Source organism: Musca domestica, unplaced genomic scaffold (assembly GCF_030504385.1).
Source record: "Musca domestica strain aabys unplaced genomic scaffold, Musca_domestica.polishedcontigs.V.1.1 27, whole genome shotgun sequence".
Classification (NCBI taxonomy): domain Eukaryota; kingdom Metazoa; phylum Arthropoda; class Insecta; order Diptera; family Muscidae; genus Musca; species Musca domestica.
This window is the reverse complement of record NW_026712286.1, coordinates 4,114,755-4,137,522: the sequence shown is the minus strand read 5'-3', so window position 1 is coordinate 4,137,522 and position 22,768 is coordinate 4,114,755.

Below are 22,768 nucleotides of genomic sequence, written 5' to 3'. Positions count from 1 at the left end.
GGTAGGGGAGAATTGAGGGGTATTTAGTATGGGATAACTTTTAATCCTTTGGGGTATTATTGGGAAGAAATAATAGAAAAAGTAAAATGAAATAATAGAAAGCTGGTATTTCAAAAGGATTATATAGGCCTGAGAGACTCTCGGACATTTAATTAAAGGACCCTATTTCATATCGGGATAGCATACTTACAATTATAGCAAAGGAAACCTAATTGGATATTATGACCGTAGAACGCTTTATGGTTCTAAAATAAAATTTCTTGTAATTCTATCTGTTGAGAAGAGAAGTCCTGGAGTGCTCTTTACATCAAAGAATGCCTCATCTCTCGAATAGATAGAAATCATGTGAGAATCGCTGTTTTCCGCTCTCCTGATCCTTACAAAATCAATAACCGTTTCCCGGTCTGGTTATGCTTGAAATAAAAAATGCAAGTTTTTTTGGTCGTCCTTGAAAAAAAAAAATAAAAATAGAGGTTTCGAAGGCAATTTCTCCTTAAAAAAAAAAAATATTTATAAAAATCATCGTTTGAGAGCCTGAGAGTGGTTCCAAAATATTGCCAAAAATCCATATTTTATGAACTGTTGTTCCTGAAATAAATATTCTGAAAATAAACACCTTCCGGTGGGCTTCAGAGCTTTGAATACTATTTGTAAAAAATCCTCGCAAAAAAAATATTCTAAAAAATCAAAGTTTTTTGGCATCTTGTACCTTGAGAAAGAAATCTTAAAACCCCCAAATTTAGAGGACTCTTGATCCTTATTATTATTTGAGAAAATATTCTAAAAAACTCAAGCTTATAAGTCTTGAAATAATTCAAAAATATTCTTAGAAATTCGGGAGGACTTTTGATTCTTCAAAACACATCCTCAAATATTCACGTTTGGTGGGATGTTGCTTGCTTCTTTAAAATATATCCTTCAAATATTCAGGTTTGGCAGCTTAAAAAAGTATTTATTAAAAAAATCCTGATTTGGATGGCTGTTGATCATTTAAAAACATTTGTTCAAACCCAATGCAGGGATGTCCATTGGTCCTAACTAAATATTCTTCAATAATCAAGGTTTGCAGGACGTTTGGTACTTGAAAAACCCATTTTTGTTAATCATTGAAAAACATTAAAAACAGTTAGGATCTCTTGTTTCTTAAAAAATAATATTTTTTTTAAAGAGCCTTGTTTGGGGGATCTCTTAGTCCTTGATTAAAGGAGCTGATAATAATTTAAAAACATTAGTAAAAAATCCTCGTTTGAAAGGCTTTTGATTCATGAAAAAAATATCCTGAAAACCCCAAATTTAATGGTTCGTTGGATTTTCAAATATCCTTCCTTAAAACCCCAGATTTTGAAGAACTAATGATCCTTCAAAAATATAAGAACCAGTATGCTGGTTAATCTTTAAAAAATAATTTAAAAAATTAACGTTCGCAAGGCTCTATATTTTTTTAAGGACATCGAAAAAATATTCTTTAGAAATCTAGAATTATGAAGTTGTTGGCCCTCGAAAAAAACGATCCAAAAAATCCTAATTTAGAAGCCTAAAGGCCTTAAAAAGAAATATTCATTGACTTTTAACTAAAATAGAAAAAAATCCATTTTTGGAGGGCTGTTGTTTCTTGAAAAATATTTTTAAGAATTTCATGCTTGGTAGGCAGTTGGAACGGAAAAAGTTTGAGAAACTCAACCTTTTGAGCTGATAATACTTTAAAAATATTAGTAAAATCCTTTTGATTCATGGAAAAAATATCCTGAAACCCCCAAATTTAATGGTCTGTGGGATTTTTAAAATATATTCTTGCTTAAAACCCCAGGCTTGAAGAGCTAAGGATCCTTGAAAAATATAAGAATAAGTCAGCTAGTTAATCTTTAAAAAATAATTTAAAAAAATAATGTTCGTAAGGCTCTATATATTTTTAAGGACATCAAAAAAATATTCTTAAGAAATACAAATTTAGGGAGGCAGTTGGTCCTCAAAAAAAGTCCTACTTTAGAATCCAAAAATAATATTCACTTTTTCAGAGCTGTAGACCCTTAAATAAATTAAAAAAAAAATTTTTGGAGGGCTGTTGTTGCCTGAAAAGTTTTTTAAAGAAATTCACGCTTTGGAGGCTGTTGGACCTTAAAAGGTTTTAGAAAACCAAGTTTTTGAGGCTTTTGATTCATTAAAATATATCCACAAAAATCCTTGAAAATATATCTTTCGGGCATTCAGACTTCGAGAATTTTGATCCTCCGAAAAATCCAGATTTGAAAGGCTCTTGGTCCTGTAAAAAAATATTGTTATAAATCCTGGGCTTGGGATGCTTTTGATTCATGAAAGCACTCAAGGTTCGGAAGCTGTTGATCCTTGCAACAATATTCTGGTAAAAAAATATAGGGCTGTTGGTCCTTCAAAAATCGTAGAAAGTCAACGTTTGGAGGACTGTTAGTACTTGAAAAATGTCCACAAAAATAGCTCTTGTTAAGAAGAAAAAAAATATAATCCTTTTTATTATTTATTGGGAGTCCTGGAAAAAATACGTTTTGTCATTGGGAAAATATTCTATAACACAGATTGAATTAAAGGTCTACTTCCTCAAAATGGGTCTACATACACCTCATATGTAACACAGATTATCTGCATTTTATAAATGCCTTCTAGCTAAATAAGACTTAATGAATCTTCTCTTGTTAAACTTGTCTCTTCTACCTCTAGAAGGCATTTTTGTGTGCATCCATTTCTGTGCTCTATCTATCTGTAAAGAGCCTCATTATTGTACAGGAGATCCTATGGTTTTTCCAGTTTTAGAATACGCGGACCAATTATTAAAATAACCAATATTGTCTACTCCACATAGGAGAGGTCCCACCGTGCGTATGAATGATGTCGTTACTTATACGCAAATAGGGCATATGTTTTCAAGCCACAGATTTTACCTTCTCCCCTCCCATGTAATATCTTCAAAACTATAACAACAATAAAAAATTACAAGAACGTATACATTTCACCGAAAAAAGAAAACAACAAGCGCAATTTGGCAATATTGTTTTGCCAATACCCCAATGAGCGTTTTTCGTTTTCTTTCTCATTTTGTTGTTGCTGTTGTTATTTCCAACTGTTCCTCAAACATTATTTTTGTAAATGTAATTGACAGCAACTCAAGGAAATTCTTATAAAAAAGAAACAAAAAAGAAAAGCAGCAAACGAACAAAAAAAATATGCCAAATTGTTCCCCGAACACATCGATATTTGTTGCGTTTGCCATTTTCAAGCTGAAGGGTGATGGCGGTGAAGGTTAGCTTGGCTTGGCAGGACTCGAATAAAAAACGATGTGTCTAAAAATCGATAGCACTTGGCACTTTTTGTGCGTGTGCTAACAAACAACAATATGTGTTCAATATATTCTCTTGTATTCTATGGCTGCGAGAGGGTGGTTGCGGAGGGCTAGAGGCTGACTGGTGTTGCGATTGCGGCAAGTGCGTGTCATTGTCAAATGTTAAAGGCATTTACTGTTGTATTTCCAAAGATTACAAGTGGTTTTTGGATGGGGGGAGGGGGTCAAAAAGAAAGCCACACAAAAAACAAACCAAAATTGTTGCTATTCCTCCGAAAAAAAAACACTTCAATTCTGTGGCAGTTGTTGGTTGTTCTTGTACTCCCGCCCTCGATACGTCCACGGGCCTTATCCGATATCCTTGTGGCGTAAAAACGAAAATTTATTAGACTTTCATTGTTTGCTTTGTGCGTAGATTTTGGTTGCCTGTCTTGTTGGCTGTGGTGGTGTTGTGCCTGAAAGTATGCTTTTATTTATGGCAAATAGTGTTGGTATTTTTCTAATTTCATATTTCAAGCCTCGGGGGCCTTGATATATCACTTGCCATGTCAATAATTCACCATTGTGGTCTCAAATTCTTTTTCTGACAGCGGATAAACTAGAATGTCTTAAATGTTGTTGGTATTTTTTTTTCTTCTCTCGTCCACTGATCTACTTCCCGCTCTTCCCTCACCCGCTGTTTTATAATCTGAAATGCTTGTGTTTTCTTGGCTTTTGTTGTTCTTATTATTCTCATTTTTTTTTTTTTTCATCTTCTTCAAGTATTTACACTTAATCAATTGAAGAAAATGTGTGAAAAAATATAAAGAAGCAAAAAAACGCCTGACGTTTAATAAAAATGAAACTGAGAGGAGAGGAGAGGAGAGGAGGAAGGCACAAATAAATGCTGCTGGTAAATAATAAACTTAAGAAAAATATGTCAAGTGCTGCTATGGCTTTTTGACATGACTCAACAATGAGAAAATAAACTGAATATTCTTCGTTCGCAGGCATGGGGAATTGCAATTGACATAAAAGGCAAATTAATGGAAAGAAAAACAAGTAGGAAGAAGACAACGCGAGGACAACAAGAAAATTATTAATGTTTGCGTAATTAAAGAAAAAACATACACACACACAAGCAGAGATATTGGGAGAAAAAATAAAATAAAAAAATGAAGCATACAGTTAGGGGTATAAAAATAAAATGTAGGATATAGAGAGGTGTTAAAGGTATTATATGAATGATTGTTGGTCCGACGGTCTTGGATGGTATTAATAAAAAATTAGGAAGTTTTGCAAGGCTCGCTCTAGGATTTGGTTATTGTTATGGAAAGTAAAATGAAGTTAAATCAATGGGGGAATACTCCAGACTTATTCAATAATTTGTAAAAAAAACACATAATGACAAAAATCATGTTCTATGTGCTTCTGGCCTATAAAAAATATGTTAAAAATATCGAAAAATTGAAAAAGCTCAGTTCGACTCGTATGGATCATTAAAAATTGCTATTGAAAGCCTAAGAAATAAATATTTTTAACAAACACATCCTTAAAAATTAAAGGGGGTATTAAAAGAATTTTGAATTTATTTTCCTTCGTTTATATTAAAATATTAAATAAATCCATTAAATAAAATATTCCCGTTCCTATGGTTCCCTAAAAACAATAATAACAAAATCCACTCTTTTAGGATCTGATTTTTTTTATTTATTTTTTTAAATTTCCCGTTTGTAGATACTTTGATCCTTCTTAAAAAAATCCCCGTTTGAGGACTGTTGAATCTTGAAAATATCCCCGTTCAATGGGCTCTAATTCCATGAAATATGTTCTTTAACAAATCCGATTTTCTTGGGCTATTGGTTTTTAGAAAAATATTTGTAAAAATCCACGTTTCTTGATCAACGAAAACATCCAAGTTTTGAGGTCTTTTATCCCATGAAATAGGTCCTTAAAAATCTACGTTGGTGCGACTGTTGGCTATCGGTGGGTCCGTAACATGTGGCGCTTAAAAAGATTTAGGTTTGAAGGGTCCTAGGTCCACAAAAAAATTACGTTTTTCTTTCACGTTGTGAGGGCTGTGGGTACATGAAAAAGGTTATTTAAAAAAAACTGCGTCTTCCAGAAGTCCATGCTTTGAGGACGGTGGGTTCATGAAATTTCCTTTAAAAAATCAAGGTCATGAAAGCTGTTCCTCCTTGAAAATGTAGTTAAAAATCAACGTTTGGAGGCTGCTAGTCGATCCTACTTCTTCAAAAAAAACCACGTTGTGAAAGTTGTTGGTTATTGAAAAATTTCCTTTAAAAAATTCCAGATTTTGAGAGCAGTTGGTCCTTGGAAAAATATTTTTTTTTTAATTTTTGAAGGTTGTTTGTCCATGAAAATATTCAGATTTTAAAGACTGATGCCCCAAGGAAAATATAATTTGAGACAACGATTTTATAGCTGTTGGTTCTTGAAAAAGGAATGTAAAATAACCACATTTTGAAGGCTGTTGGTCCTCGATAAAATACTCTGAAAAAATCAACATTGTAGAGCTGTTGATCCTGGGAAAAATATTCAGGACCAGGACCTCGAAAAAATATTCAGGTCCTTGAAAAAAATTTCTCAAAAATCAACGTTGGGTCCTTCAAAAAATATAATCACTTTTCAACCTTGAGAAATGTTCATGTTAAACAATGTTTGTAATTCTGTTGGTTTTCCTTCCAACAAATCCAAATATGGGAGGCTGTTGGCACCCAAAATCTACTTTTTTCAATAATGTTTGTAAAAAATCCACACTTTGTATTTGAAAGAAAAAAATAAAATCTATTTTTACAAGACCTACATTTGGTATTTGAAAAAATATCATAAAAATACATGATTCGTCCTTGAAAGGATGTTCTTAAACCAAACATATTTTGTCATTAAAAAAGGCTCACATTTTGACCTTCAAAATATTTTCTTAAAAATCCAGGTCTAGTCCTTCAGTATATAATCTAAAAAATCATGTTTGGTTATAGAAGCCTCAAAACCCTTTTGTCTTTAAAAAAATTATTAATGAGTCAACGATGGGTCTTAAACAAATATTTCTAAAAATATTAAAAAAATATCCACGTATGTCCTTGAGCCAAATTTCTAGAAAAACACACACTTGGGCCCTGAAATATATTAAAAAGAACATTTCGTTGAAAACATATCAAAACCTTGAAAAAAAATATTCTTAAAAAAAATCACATTTGATCCTTGGAAAATTTTCTTAGGAAGCTCTCAATTGATCCTTAAAAATTATGCTTCAGAATCTACATTAGATCCATTAAATTTAGTCCTTTAGTCCTTGAATAAATGTTTTTAATATATACACATTCGGAGGACTATTGGGCTTAAAAATGTTTTTCCCAAAAATTTTCTGAGGTTTGGTTCTCCATGAAAATATATTTATAGTCCTTCATTAGGTTCTATATCACATTGTTTTTTTCTAAGCCATTTTGGCCTTTATAACCTACTTTTTAAATGCCAAAAATTACTGAGATATTCTTCAATTAGTTTACCATCTATGGGACTTTTTCTTTCTTCATAAAATCCTTAAATAATAATTTCTCCATAAGTTCCTTAATGTCCTTCCTGTGAAAATTACTTAAAAACTTAAACAACTTTTTGTTCCAATCCCATGAAAAATAGAGTTAATTTTTTTCACAAAGTTTTGTTAATATTACCATAACAATAACCAAATCCTAACGCCTTACCTATGTATTTTCTGAGCAAACTCGGGGTCCAACCATGGCACGCATGTGGAACTCTCACCCAGTTCATGGTTAACTTTTTTTCCCAACCAATATGGCCATAAAAGTACAAATCACCATTTAATCGGTTTATAAAAACTTGATTTGGCTGCTGAAATATGGTTAGGCCAACAACAAAGCTTATGCCAACCCATTCCAGGACGGATAGGATGGAAGGCATGGAGAACCCGGAACAAAAAAAAGGATCTACTTAATGTTGTAATATTAGTTTAGGTAAAGCTAGAAACTGGCTTTTCTACTTTTAGCATTAAATCTCTGCACCCCCGCCCCACACACACATTCTCATATTTGCCATTTCCGATAACTCCCTCACCTCTCTGCCCTTCTCCCACACACTTGGAACTGTAATGAAGCAGTGTGAAATAATTGATTACCCAAAGCTCTTCAAATATCCATTCTAAGGCTTTCGCACATTTGTGTGCAAACTGAAAGGTGGCTTTACGCTTGTTATAACGAGCTACTGCCGCTGCCGCCCGCTACTGCCAGGCTAAGGGGGTAACAAAGTTTAATAGAAAAACTTTAAAAACTTTGTTTGAATTGAGGGATTTAAAATAATTTAGGGAGAAAATATTGAAAAGAAAAAAACACACCACCTCATGGCATGACAAAAACTAATTTTATCAGGGGGGGGGTGGGATTGGGGGGAGATACAACTGATTAGGTTCACTTGAACATGTGTTTAAGATTCCGTAACGTTTTTAAAATAAATTTAATTTTCCAATATTTTTTTAATATCACAAAGCCCTGTTCTCGTAGAAGCCTTTAACTTCGGAAAGGCCTTGCAAAAATCTTCCTTTTGAAAAACATTGTTAAGGACCTCTCTCCTAGCGCAAAGTCCTCCCATTTTATAACGAACCTTAAAAAGGTCCTTGCCGACATTGGGAAATGCCAGCTACTCACCAAGGACCTCGTAATTTGTCTCTTTTCAAGCAGCACCTTGCAAAGGACCTATTCTCACAGAAGACAATGTAATGGACTAATTAGGATTAAGGATTTTGTAGGCCATATTTTTATATATTTTATTTTTCATAAAGGATAGCGGAAAAGTAAAGAAAGTCTTTTCACAAAAGAAATGCAAGTCACTTCCCTGAATAGGACCTTATGAAGATCCTTTATTTATAGAATATAGATAGATGTCCTTTTTGCTACAGGAATTTGAACAAATCATTTTTTTCATAGGTCCTCCTTAAATGGTCCTTATAAAGATTCTCTCATAGAGAACCTTGCACCTCACAGAGGTCCTTAAAAAGGACGTTTTCTTATACAACACCCAGTAAAGAGAATCTTTTAATAGAAGACCCAGAAAAGGATATATGTATATTCATTAACTGCAAAGGTAGTTCTGTCATACAGGAGCTAGTGAAGAGTAAAATTTTCTTCTTATGTCCTTTTTATTCAAGAGGACATAACAGGATTCCTTTTTTCATGAGAGACCTTGTAACGGCTTTTTTTCTCATTCGGAGGACTTTTTGTAATATACCTTTTCTCATAGAGGATCTTGTAGGTCCTTTCTAGGTACGGGAGAACTTCATTTTTCTTAGTGGAGGGACTACAATATACATAATCGTTCTTCAAGGACCTTGTAATACTTCCCTTTATAGAGGATCGTATAATGTCTCTCTCTATAGAAATTCTTGAGTAAGTTCCCTTGGAGGACTTCTCCAGGTCCATTTTATATGTTTGAAAGGTTATCTTCTCCTGAAGAACTTGATATTTTTTGCACTTTCGCAATCAACTTCCACCTCCTCCAATTTCCATTTGAATTGGTCACGGCAAAGAGCAACAAAAACAAATCACTTTTCTCCACCACTTTCTGCCATAATCATAATTTCTTAACTAATATTACAAATCTTTCATTAAGCCATCAAGAAATTTAATTAGTTCTATAAATCTTTTATAAGTTTGCGATTTTCTTGCGTTCTCAGCGTACCTCATTTTCGCTGTATTTTTTCTCCTTCAAATCTATTTTTCTTTTCTCCATTTTTTTTCGTTGTGCTTTATGGTTTTGTGACCATTTGCCTAGCTTGAATGATTGCAGGCAAGGGTAAATGGATTGAATTCCACTTTTGCGAGAGTGAGGAAGTGAGGGGTGGCTGAGTAAAGGAAGGGAAGGAGGGAGGACGCTCTTAAAAATGATTTCCTTGCTTCATTTCTTCCACTTTATCAGAGTGCCACTGAAAAAGTTTCGTTTGGAAAATCATAACCTCAAGCTTTTAAGTGATGCAAAGTTGCAACTCATAAATCAATATTTACTGAGAAGAGAGAATATTTACTGGAAAAGAAGAAGAAGAAGAAGAAGCACAAGTAGGAACAGGGTAGTGGCAAAATTTCTGCGATAGAGATGAAGTCTCGGAAATTTTCAGAAATGGGGAAATATATTTTTATATTTCAGGGCAGCAGCTCCTTTTGGAATAGAGCTTTTTGGAATAGAACAAGGACAAGTATATCCTTTCTATCTCGTTCATTTCTCTCTCTCTCTCTCTCTCTCTTCCCTTCTCTCTCTCTCTTTCTTTACGACATTTCTCAAAATTTAGTTTTGGAGTTTTTGGGTTTCCAGTTCATTCTACAGAAAATCTTGTAAAAGTCCGATCTTCGTGGAAGATTTTGTCAGTCCTTTTGGATATTCAGTATCCTCCTAAGATTCTCTCCTTCGACATCCCTATCCATAGTAGCATGACTGAATGCAAAAGTATAGAATATACCCGAGCAAAATTATGATGATGATGTTGATGCTGGCAATGTCAGCAAAAAAAAAAGGATGAGGTCCAAGAAAATCTCTTAAATTATGCACCCAGCCACCACCATCAGCAGCAGTAGCAGTGGCAGCAACAACAACCACAACACTGACAAAAGAAACTGTTGCCAAAGAAAATACAACGGAACAATATTTAAACAATTTTACGCGTTCTTCTTCAACTTTTATATGCCATAAAATGTTTTCAAACTCTTTATTGCTTTTCCGTGTGTATTCAAGTGGCAGCAGCCATACCCTCCGCTCTGGGGCGAAGCTGGGGTGACAAGAGCCACAGGGAAGTGGGGGAGGTCGCCAATCCCCATTTGCTGTGGCTAACATAATTGCTTGCATATTGAATGCTAAGTACTCTGGCGCCATGTTAAGCAAAATGCACTTCCGCTGTAACGCCTACGATTTGTTGAGGGGCTGACAATGGCCGGCAAATAGGCCTTAGGGACAATTCGGCAAAGTGGAGAAGAAATCGAAGAAGACGACGAAGAAATCACAAAGAGGTGCAACTATTCCCTGGGTATTGTAGAAAAATCGTATTTCCTGTTGCTGCCAGGCGGCCTGTCATAATTATAGCTCAGCCCAGCCATTATTCGTTTTTGCAGCAACAACAACAGCACTATTAAAGCGGGAGAATGCCGCTGGAATGCTGTTAAATTTCTCGGGAAATTCCTTCCACACAAAAAATTGCTATTTCTTTTCCTTAGTCTACCAGACAATGGCATAGGGATGGCATCCCTCCTCCGTAGCTCCGTTACTCCGCTGTCTTCCGCTGCTGCAAATCATTGAACTTTCTCAGACTTAAACAATTATTGGTTTAATATGCTTTTCATGATGTTGAGTAAATACAATTCACAAGAAAATGAATTATGGCAAAATTATTTGCTGTCATTTTTCAGCCAGGGTTGGAGGAAGGGTGGCGGAGGTCTTCCAGCATTTATTGTCTTGGCAAGGAAATTGTAGCCAGAAGAGAAAAAAACGAAAATGTAAAAACAAAAAAACACGAAATGAAAATCCAATTAAAAGATAATCCATTATGACTTATTGTGCCCCTTAAAGTATGCAATAATTATTGTTAAATGCTCAATGATGCCAAAGAGGCAACTACGTGTTTTTGGCGTATGAGTAGTAACAACCATTGAAATCAATTTTTTTCAAGATATTTTTAAGAGACTATCAGTAACTCAATAGGGAAATTTAAGGAATATATTTTCTGGGACATCGAAGAGATTATTGTTTTAATCGTCAATTATATAAGGATATAGAAGACCTAAAGATCTGCTACGGACTATAGAAGACATGTAGATCTTCTACTGGCTATAGAAGACCTTGAGGCATTCTACAACACACATGAGGGCTTCTATTTGATATAGAAGGAATTGAAGGTCTTCCATAGCCTAGAGAAGGCTTCATATCATTCTATCTTCTATTGGCTAAACAAGGAGCTAAAGAGCTTATATTAATTGTAAAGGGGCCTAAAGGGTTTCTATTGGCTGTAGGGGCCGGAAGGAATTCTATTGACTGTGGAACGACCTGAAGGTCTTTTATTGGCTATTGCCATGTAAGGAGCTGAACTGTTTTATTGGCTATAGAACTACTTCTATTGGATATAGAAGGATCTGAGGGACATATATTTGCTATAGAAGGACACGAAGTACTTATATTTGCTAAATAGAAATAAGAGGACCAGAATATCGTATGTTGTCTGTAGAAGGACCTGAAGGTCTTCTATTAGCTAAAAAATCATGTCCTTCCTTAGTCATCTATAGCCAATAGGAATCCTAAGAGACTTATATTTGTTATAGAAGGACCTGAAGGATTTCTATTGGTTATAGAAGGATCTAAATGACCTCTATTTGCTACAGAAGTACCTGAATGACGTCTATTATCTATGCAATGACTGAAGGTATTCTCTTGGCTAAAGAAGAAGAAGGACATGAATGACATCTACAGCGTATAGAAGGACATGAAGGTCTTATATTTGCCATAAAAGGACATAAAGGTCTTCTAATGAATTAAAAAAATCTGAAGGCTTTCTGTTGTTTATAAGAGGACCTGTAACACTTATATGTGCTGTAGCAGGACCTGAGGGTCTTCTATTGGCTAAAGAAGGACCTGAGGGAATTATATTGGCTATAGAAGGACATAAAGAACTTCTACAGGACATAAAGATCTTCTGTTTGCCATAAAGATCTTCTAATGACAGTAAAAGAACTTGAATATCTTGTACTGGCTACAGAAGATCCTGAAGGACATATATTTGCTATGGAAGGACATGAAGAACTTCTATTTAACCAAAGCCTACTTATACTGGATATGGTCTTTTCTGGATATTTCCTAAAGGACCAAATGTCGATTTTGTAGAATATTTTTCAAGGACGTTATTAAAAATACAACTGGAGCTTTTTAGAACATTCCAAAGATCAGGCATGACTTTTAAGGAAATCCTAACGTGTTTTTTTAAACTATTTTAAGGGTAAAATGTATTTTTAATATTTTCAGGGACTGTAGGTGCTTGTTTTTAAAGACATTTTTTAGGATTATTTTTTATACAGATTCTCTTCGAATAATTTTCGGGAAATAACCGTTTTAGAAAATTTAGGAAGAACCGAACGTAGGCTTTTTTAGAATATTTTCTTAAGCCCGAACGCGGTCATTTAAAGTTATTTTATAAGGATATATAGCCTCTAGTCAAGGAAATTGTTCAGCCATCAAAATTCCTATTTACGGATTTTTCCATTAGCCAATATTTCTGCTAACCTGGATAAGGATATTTTTGAAAAGAGAACAATTATCGACAAAGGCTTTCCAGGAATTTATATGTGTTTCGACTCCTTATTAGAATTTCTCCTACAAATGTGTTTTACTTCTTTATTGGGCATTTCTTTAATAGTAATAATAATTTTTATCGAAATATTTCTCATATTTTCAGACGATGGCCGTAAATACTTCCCCTTCAAAAAAAAAAATAAATAAAAATCATTCAATATTGATTCAAGCCAACAACATAAAAAACATAAAAATTTATTCAATTATTTGGAAAGAAACAACATTTGAATGGATTTTTTTTTCCATGTGGTTATAAACTTTGTTTCTTAATTTATTGATATTTGCTTTTGAAAAGAATGACCGAAAATGTTTGTGGTCATTCAGAAAAATAGGGATTTCGAAGCAATAAAAAATATGAAATCTGAAAAAATTAGTTTGAAAACATGTAAACAAAGACAAGCTATCGAATTTAGCCGCATTTCAAAATATAACTTGATTCTTTAAGGCGTAAATCCCCTTGTTTTAAATGTGTACATGGTGGCGTATGACTTTTATTAATTATGGAATAATTTAGTAAATTGTCCATAACTTAGCAACGAAATGAGTTACAAGGAAAATTCAAATTGATAATAAGAGTTAAGTAAATACAGTAATATTAAAAAAACATAAAATATTTTAAAAAGAAATCAGAACACCTTCTAGGATTTTTATAAACGAAAATTTAATTTCTTTTTCAAATTTTACCACAAAAATCATATTTATTTTAAAAACTAGCTTTTTTACCAAAAAAAATAGTTTTGACACCTGTAAACAAAAAAAAATACTTGCCTTCAAAAGGTTTAAATTCCAAATTTAAAGATTCGTACCTGGTTGCGTATGATTATTATCAATTATGGAATAATTTAGTAAATTTTCCATAACTCAGCAAGTAAATAATTTACAAGAAAAATGTAAACTGATAATGAAAGTTAACTAAATACAGTAACATAAAAATAACTTAAAATACTTTAAAAAGAAATCAGAACACCTTCATGGGCTTCTTATAAACAAAAATGTAATTTCTTTTTTAAATTTTTCCCAAAAAATCGTATTTATTTAAAGACTAGTTTTTTAATCAAAAGTAAACAAAGATGACCTATTAAACTTAGACGAAATTGTAAAAATTACTTGGCTTCTTAAGGTGTAAATCACATATTTTAAATTCGTCCGTGGTGGTGTATGACTGTTATTAATTATGGAATAATGTAGCAAAATTTCCCGAAACTCAGCAACTAAATAAGTTACAAGAGAAATTTAAATAGATAATGAAAGTAAGCTAAATAGAGCAGAATATAAATAACCTATTTTATCCTAAAAAGGAACCCTGGCACCTTCAAAGCCATCTGAGAAATTAATATATTATTTCCTTTTCCAAGGAGGGAATTTGAATCATATATCCATCCATATTTATTTAACGTATGCTAAAGATGTCATCCCTATCTCGATCATATTTTGTTTTTCTCTTTCAATAATCAATAAAATATTTATTGACAATTTTCAAGTTGATTGAATACTAGAAAACCAGAAAAAAATTCTTTCCGCCTGAAAGAAATTTTACAAAAATTTATGAATATTCATAATATTTGCCACAAGAAAAAATTTTTTTTCTCAAACCAAAAAAAAAGTATCAACAAATTGTGAAAAAGATTTCACAAATGCCTTGGCAAGAAAACAGAACTATGCAATATATTTTTAATTAACACAAACTCAGAATATTTCTACATAAACCATAAACTTTGTATTTGTGAGTTCAATACACTCAATGGGTGTATGAGTAAGTGTACTTCAAGTCAAACTAAAATCCATTGCTTCACATACCACATTTAGTCAATTTGTGGTTTTGTCATTGTTGACCGGCCGGCTGACCAACCATCCATTTCTCCATCTCTATCTCTATCTCTATATCCCTACGCACTAGAATTACACTCTAATTACACATTAAGTGGTCAGCTGAGATCCAAACACCAGGAAAATTGCCTTGGCGTTACGTTGAGCTAATTAAATTGGCTTAAATGTCAACATAAGTGTTATAAGATGACCCAAAGACCACTTACATCAAAACCACTAACACTCATCATCTCCAACATCATGGTCGACAACATCATCATCGTGGCATCTCCAACTCCATGTATCTCATCTTAAGCTAAGTTCAGACATTACCAGGACTACCGTTGACCCCCAAACAGGAAAATACAAATTTCGATGAAAATGTATTTGTGTATTGTTCGAATGTGTTTGTATGTGTGAATGTTGAGGTGTGGTGTAGTGTTACACACATTTATAGAGACAATTATTCAGGTGTCATATCATATTTATGTATGGATAATTTCATTAGAAAATTGTTCGGGTTTGGGATTTCTTTAGTAAAGGAAACATAAAAACTAGTTCATATTTTTTGGAATGTTTAGAAGAATTGTACAAAAAGTTCCCTTCACATTCACATTCCTTCTAAGCTAAAGTGTATATAATAAGCCCAATGTGTTAACTTTTAGGCTATTTTTGAATCATCAAAATTAAGCTGGGGGTTTTGAAGTTATCGCATAATTACTAAGTTGCTCCAAAATTAAAAACACTCATACGCCACCATGGACACTCTTTAAAAACCATGTTTCCGGGACATAAGTGTATTAAATTGCAAAGGATCTTTATAGTAGATCTCCATGAACTCAAAACAATATATAAACTATGTTTGCAAGACACATTTTTCTAAGTTCAAGAAAAACTTAAAATTCTATTCAGAACCTTTGGCATGCCTAGTCACTGCCTATACAATGTTTATTTCACATACAATATTTCTATGAGGTGCATATAATAAGCCCAGAATATTAACTTTAAGGGCGGTTTTGAATCGCCAAAAATGATAACATAGTTGCGAAGTTATTGCATATTTACTAAATTATTCCAACATTAAAAACAATCATACGCCTTAATGGATGTCCTTCAAAAACCGGTGACAATTCGGTGACAATGTGGAAAGGATCTTTATAACATCTCGCCCATAGGCATTCTAAAAAACATAATAATTCTTATATTGTATAAAAAACCAATTTTATTTTTTTTTTCACCAAAAAAATTTAAATTTAATTCAAAGTTTTTGGAAGGTCGTAAAATTTTGTATAAAATATTTTCTTTAGTTCCACAATTTTTCTTTACTAAAATACTCCAACATTAAAAACACTCATACTCCGCAATTGGAAATCTTTAAAAAACTTGTTTCTGAGCATGGATTTGGAAAGGCTCTTCATATAAGTTTTCCGCCGGTCATTCAGAAAATCATAAAAATGTTTAAAATATAAATGAAAGACCCAAAGTAAGGTTAAACTTAAATTATGATTTGAATTTTAGGAATATCAAAACAAGATGTATAAAATTATCACTTTAAGCAAATAGCATTTCCAAGCTAAGTAGTATATAATAAGCCTGATTTGTTGGCATTACGATACCTTTTAAATTTCCAAGAAAGACCAGAGAGTTTGGAAGTTATTGCCTAAATATACAATTAATCCGAAATTAAAAGCAATCATACGCCACCATGGACGCCCTTTAAAAAACTTGTTTTCGCGGCATAGGTCTGCGAATTTTGGAATGAGATTCTTAGTATACCTTCCACAGTCCTTCTCCAACTCTTTACATTATTTAAAATCTATTTTCAAAATCCATTTTTGAGGAGTTGAAGAAAAAATTAAAATATACATTTTTAAAATATCCAAAAGGAACTAATCACATTTTCACTTTAAAAGCATAAATTTTCTAATATAAACTGTACATTATAGGCTTCAAATATTAGCTTTCAATTCTCGTTTAAAGCATCAAAAAAGAGTCTTTGATGTTGAAGTTATTAACTGATTAATAAATTATTCCCAAATTAAAATCTATCATACGCCACCATGGACGCCCTTTTAAAAAACTTGTTTTCTCGGCATATGTGTACGAATTTTGGAATGAGATTCATAGTAGACCTTCCACAGTCCTTCTCCAGCTCTCTACATTGTTTAAAATCTGCATTCATGATTCCATTTTTAAGGAGTTCAAGAAAATACTAAAATTTACATTTTTAAAATATCCAAAAGAAACTAATCAAATGTTCACTTTAAAAGCATAAATTTTCTAATATAAACTGTACATAATAGGCTTCAAATATTAGCTTTCAATCCTCGTTCAAAGCATCAAAAAAGAGTCTTTGGTGTTGAAGTTATTAACTGATTAATAAATAATTCCCAAATTAAAAGCAACCATACGCCACCATGGACGCACTTTAAAAAACTTGTTTTCTCAGCATATGTGTACGAATTTTGGAATGAGATTCATAGTAGACCTTCCACAGTCCTTCTCCAACTCTTTACATTGTTTAAAATATGCATTCATGATCCATTTTTGGGGAATTTAAAAAAAAATAAAATTTACATTTTTGAAATAACCAAAACAAATTATTAAAATTTTCAATTTAATCCCATAACTTTTCTAAGCTAAACTGTATATAATAGGCTCCAAATATTAGCTTTCGAGCCTAGTTCAAATCATCAAAAAAGAGTCTATGGTTCTGAAGTTATTAATAAATTACTAAAATATTCCAAAATTAAAAATAATCATACGCCACCATGTCCACTTTTTAAATATGCATTTAAGTGGCAAATTTGTATGAATTTGGCAAGAATCTTCAGGGCCGTTTTCCCAGAGTCCTCGCCAAGCTCCTAAAAAATTGCAAACCGCAATTTTAGTGGCTTGTCTGAAAAGTTATGGCAGTCATTAAAGAAAATTAGTCGTTTCCATATTTTTTTTTTCTTTATCAACTAATTTCTGTTAGCCTTTGTAAACCCCTTTAAAGTTTTCAATTTTAATATATGACCTCCAGTAGGTCTATTCTGTAACTTTTTACAACTTTACTCATTGCTTTTTTTACAAAAAAAAATCAATTGCCTTTGTTACAACAATGAAAAAATTTTATGAACTTTTCAATCTATAAAAGTTAAAGAATAAGCCCACAGGTCTGGAAACATGTTTTAATATTTTCTATCAGAATTAAGAGATTTTGAAGGATTTGGTCATATATACCCAATATTTTGTTTATTTGTCTTAATATCAATCATAGGCCCCGGTACACAATTTGAACACTTCCTAGAAATTAACCTCTGACAACAATATATTTTTTACTTTCCATTTAACTCTTTCTGCCTTTGTACCCCCTTTAGCTGATTTCTGGAGTTAGTATTTCCTTTAACTTTTCGTTTTCAATAGATAAAACTCATACGCCCCCTAGGTCTGGACATAAATCCACAATATCTCTGAAATCTCTTCTCAGATTTAACTGCTTCAAATATTTTAATTTCATACCCCTGCAATCATTCCATTAATCACCTAAAAATGCCTGTCTAAGGAATACATTTAACTCTTTCTTCCCATTTTATTATCATTTCTTAAATACAATTCATCTTATTTTGTATTCTCTTCTCCTAAAAAAAGAAAAAAAAAACAAAAACTTTATCCAATCTCCTTCCGTTGAAATATTGCAAATGTAGAATAGAGCAAAGAAAAAAAGAAATCTGAGAAATCTCCTTCAGTCGTGATAAATGTATTTTTAAATAGACCTGAAAGATTATTCGATGTCCTGTTGTCAGCCAAATGGGAGACAGCTTTTCACCAACCCAGCCAACCAACCAACTGTTCCTGACTTTACAGCCTTGCTTGCTGACGTTTGCTCTCACCGTAGCCGTTTTTTTTTTCAAGCTCCCATAAATTTCAATGCTACTTTACAGAACCAGTACAAAGAAACCGTAAGAAGGTAGAACAAAAACGAGAGTGAGAGTCCCAGGGAGCTGAAATATTAAGTTGGTTTTAAAATTTCCACCATCAATGTCTCCGTGTGTCTGCCGGCAAAAGTGTTAAATTTCACCTGAACTTTGTGGCTAAGTAAGCCAAGGCAACGTAATTTCCCGGAAATTCCTTAGACATGACATTTGTACGGAAGATTTATAACCAACTCTTCCGTTTTTTTCCAATGTGTTTTTGCTTTTGTCTTTCACGGTTTGCAGGTCAAATTGCAATGTCAATAAGTTGAAATTGAAGGCAGCTGAATGAAAGTTTAAGGCAAATTAGTTGGAAGTTTTTAGTTAGAAAAGTGGCATCAAGAAAATGGGGCCAAAGTTTTAAGGATTTGAGGAAAGGAAAAAATCTGAAAAGCAACTCTTACACGTTAGGTGGGCTCATTTGAATGCATCATACACCAAGTAGCCTAATTCACTATTACTTATACGCCAAGAGGTTAAAAATAATCTCTATTAATACCAATACATAGTCAGATGAAAAAACTGCAACCAACTTTAGACTGCTGGCATTTCTAAGCCACTAGTCCGACGGCTGTTAAAATTATTCCAGTGACAGATCATTATATTGGTTACAAGCGTACAAAAGCATTTTGGTGAGAATTTTTCAGAAAAAAAGTTCGTGATGGAATTCAAGCGCGCCAGTGTGATTTCTTTATATTTGGCTGGAAAACCACAAGTGACCATCGTTAGAGCACTCAATCATTTAAATGTGAATAAATCTTTTGTGTCTCGTACCATCCCTCGTTACCGTGATACTGGTAGCGTAGCCCGACGTCAAGGAAGTGGACAAAAGAAAACAGCAACATCAGCAGAAGTGGTTCGAAAAGTAAAGTAGCGACTTGATCGAAACCCGCGTCGCAGTGGCCGAAAAATGGCTCGTGAGCTAAACATATCGCAGTATGAGAAATGAGCTCGGAATTAAGCATTAAAATTCGAAAAAGTGCAAGAACTTACACCGCAACAGAAAGAAAATAGACTCAAATGAGCTAAAGAGTTGCTTCGCTTGGCCGAAAGCGATGAACCGGCGAATTTGGTTTTCTCCGATGAAAAAACATTCGTTGTCCAGCAGTTTATAAACAAACAGAATGACCCGCTCGTGTTTTCTTGCCAAAGAGGTCAGCTGAAATTGTGCACCTTCTGTCGGCCACCAGAACTCAAGCGCCGACCATGGTGATGGTGTGGGCAGCCATAACAGCCGATGGTCGCTCTCCGCTCATATTTATCGACCGTGGCATCAAAATAAATGCCAAATATTATCGCGAAAACATTCTGGAGGGTGTATTAAAGCACGCAAACATTTTGGCCGCAGACCATGGACATTCCAACAGGACTCAGCACCATAGCACTCAGCCCGCGCCACCCAAAATGAGGTTTCTCGATTCATTTCCAGCTCACAATGGCAACCAAAATCTCCGGATACCAATCCGTTGGACTATTGTGTCTGGAGTATTTTGGAAAGCAAGGTTGGCACTAAAAAATACCAAAGTGTCGATCACCTCAGGCAAGCGCTTCGTCGGGAATGGGACAAAATACCGCAGAGCGACATTCGGGAAGCGTGTGACGATTTTCAGTGGCAGTTTGAAGGCCATAATTCGTGCCAAAGGTAACCAATTCAAACAGTTTTTTTATCTCGCTCCGTATATCCTTAATCCGATTTCAGGTTTATTGCGCAAATAATGACAAACATCAGCCCAAATGGACTAAATTTCGGGACGTATGTTTCCATTTGGTAGAACTCGGCATCGATATATATTTTTATACCCTCCATCATAGTTTGGAGGGCATATTAATTTTGTCATTCCGTTTTTTAAACCTCGAAATTTAAATATTCTTGATCAGCATAAAATTCTTTGTCGATTTAGCGATGTCCGTCCGTCTGTGGAAATCACTCTAGCTTCCAAACGAATTGAAGTAGATTGATAAAATTTTACTCAAATGTATGTTATATCAGCAGGACTTTCGGTATATATAACGGTATCTCCCGATATTCGGTATTTTAATGATTTTAGCGACATTATTTACCGGAATTGTTTCAAATTTGGTATTTGAAGTTCGCAATGGATACTACAGCCTAAGACAGAAAATTGTCTGTGCAGATCCACGTCTTCGTATAACCCCCATATAACGGTACCTCCCTATATTCGGTATTTTGGTGATTTTAGCGACATAATTCACCGGAATTGCTTTAAATTTGGTATTTGAAGTTCGTAATGTATACTACAGCCTATGACAGGAGATTGTCTGTACAGGTCGACTTCTTCGTATAGGCCCCATATATCAGTACCTCCCTATATTCGGTATTTTGACAAGTTTAGGTACAATACTCACCGAAATTGTTTGAAATGTCGTATTTGAAGTTCGTAATGGATACTACACCTATGACAGAAAATTGTCTATGCTGGTCCAGGTCTTCGCACAGCTCCGATATAACGGTACCTCCCTATATACAATATTTTGATGATTTTAGCCGAATTTGAATTTGGTAATGACTTATAACAAACAATGCCGGTGTGGGTCCACGTCGTATAGACACCAATATAAAGGCTATATTCGGTATTTTTAAAATGTTAACAGAATTTGTTAAGGATTTTATTTCCAAATTCGTTCCAAATGTTGGAAGGTATGTAAAGTTCGACCCGGCCGAACTTTCTGCTTTTTAACTTGTTCTTCCTGGTTTTTTGTTTCTCTCCTGACCATTATCACCATTTTCCCATTCGTCGGAAATTTGTCAATAAAACTCATTAATGACGCTGACAAAAATTACCAGATAAAATTACAGACTCCCGGAAAATCCTTTACACCGTATCATTTTTATGGCCAACTCATTACAAAGTCTCCCAACTATAATGTAACACAACCCACCGTCTACAATGACAAGGCCAAATGAGAGACAACAAAACAGACCGAAAAAAAACGAAAGAAGAAACATCAAAATGCCGACATTTATATCCTTATTGCCTTTATTTGTCACAGTTCAGTTGGCCATGTCAGGATAATTGCTATTATTATGAGCGTTATTATTTTATAAGCTTAATGAGTTGTTTAGATGTCATCTGTGTCCGATGCTGCTGCTGCCTCGAAAATGTCCTTGCTACTGCTGCTACGAAGATGTGTCACAATGTCGCGGTAATATGCTCCAAGCTAGCAAGGAGCCCTAAAGCTATGTGAGGGGGGAAAGTGGGCGTATTGCGTCTGTGAGGAGAAAAATTAAGGGGGGAGGGGAGGGGGTGTGTGTGTACGTTACTTCCTTCAAATACGTGTTTGTAAGTTCCTCTCGTCTAATGTTACATACAACGCTCTTTTTTATAGTTAAAAAAGAAAGGAAAACATGTCTCAATGGTTATTATCCTGTTTTTTTTTTTTTTTTGGCTATCCGCCCATTAAACGGTTCAAATTTCTTTTCCTGTGTAATTTTTTTGCGATTAATTATTTGGCATTTTCAAAGATTATTAAAGGAAACAGGAATTAACACAATTAGTCCTAAACCCATAAAAATAGTGAGATTCTGGTTGAAAATTGGGGAAAAATTTAATATCTCAAATTTCTGGATATTTTGGTTTAGATTAGCAATGCCGATATTTATCTCCAAAATTTTAAATTTTCATAAAGAACTCTACAAAAAAAGTGAATGGCCAAGCTTACCTGCTGTAATGTAATAGATATTTTAAATTGACCAGAACTGCGTACAATTCTTACCTGAAAAAGGAAAAACAGAAACATTAATAAAATTTTCCGATGTTCGTCTTTATTCATCTGATAATCAATTGCCTTAATTTAATGGAATTTGTCGTCGCACATTCCAAAACACAAACATGGCGCAATGGGTCAAACCTCTCTTGCATTAAAATTGATAAATTTTTTTTTGCAATTTTAAATAATTTTTAATTATTTCACAAATTCCAATATCCACCAAAACGTATACGCAATATCACAACTCATACGCCTTCTACAAAATGCACAATTTTTTTATAAAACAATGAGAACACTAGAAGAACGATGTATTTTTAATAACAATTTTCTCGTAGCTCACTTTTTCTACATTCGAAAATTTTGAAAATAAATTATTTGAAATATTTTCACAAAAGTATACAAATGAAAAGTATATTTACACTGTGAGACAAAATTCATTTTTTTTTTTCATAAACTACAAGGAAATTCCAAAGATTATAAAAGTAGACCTAAAAAAAGACAAGTGTATCCAAATTTTTTTTAAAGTTCAAAGTTTACATTTACCTTACGTAAGCTAAATAGAGGGAACAATTTCCCGGTCTTCCAGACTATCGAAAATTTCGGAATTTAGTTTCCTTCCTTCAGCAATATTGCA